Genomic DNA, 237 nt, shown 5'->3' on the forward strand with positions numbered 1-237 from the left:
GGCTGCAGACTCCAACACTGGTTCTTCAAGTACTGATAAAGATTGGGAAAGGTAGGTTCCCCGTGTGGAGGCAAACAGGTGCTTACTGCACATGGACAGTCACCGCTCAACTGACTGTGCCTTCACAGGCTGTCTACAGGAGTTTAAATATGCCCCGCCCAATTCTCCAGGACTAACACCTCCTCAGCTTCCCTGAAGGGACCCAATAGAAGTGCCTTTTGGTTTCAGAGTCTCCCA

Source organism: Dromiciops gliroides, chromosome 2 (genome assembly GCF_019393635.1).
Source record: "Dromiciops gliroides isolate mDroGli1 chromosome 2, mDroGli1.pri, whole genome shotgun sequence".
Taxonomy (NCBI): Eukaryota; Metazoa; Chordata; class Mammalia; order Microbiotheria; family Microbiotheriidae; genus Dromiciops; species Dromiciops gliroides.